Genomic DNA, 446 nt, shown 5'->3' with positions numbered 1-446 from the left:
AAAAAAATGTATAATGAACATATTTTTAAGATATTGTCATTAAAATCTATATAAATGCAAGTGTGATTAAAAAAGAATAGCAACAGAATAAAATTAAATTTTAGACGCAGCTCACTAGTGAGTTGTGCTATTTTTAGAACAGGCCTGCGGGCGACTCATTTGGTCCTTGGGGGCGACCTGGTGCCCGCGGGCACCGTGTTGGTGACCCCTGCATTAGAGCATGGTGTAATGTAAGAATTAAGAATTACACAACTGCAATGTACCAATACCACAAACAGCAGCACAGACAAACTTACAGAAATGGTCGGAAACCATCAGCCTCCCAATCTGACACCAGATAGGTGTTGACTGAGGGACTTTACAAAGCTATTTCACAGTCAGACAAACATTACAGCCAGAGACTAATGGCCCTTTTAGTTGGCATTTCACTACAGTTGTAAAAATCC

The sequence above is a fragment of the Seriola lalandi genome, unplaced genomic scaffold, assembly GCF_002814215.2.
Source record: "Seriola lalandi dorsalis isolate HSWRI2012SDOR001 ecotype SW California unplaced genomic scaffold, Sedor1 jcf7180002054571, whole genome shotgun sequence".
Taxonomy (NCBI): domain Eukaryota; kingdom Metazoa; phylum Chordata; class Actinopteri; order Carangiformes; family Carangidae; genus Seriola; species Seriola lalandi.
The sequence above is the reverse complement of the archived record's forward strand: the minus strand, read 5'-3'. Positions refer to the sequence as shown.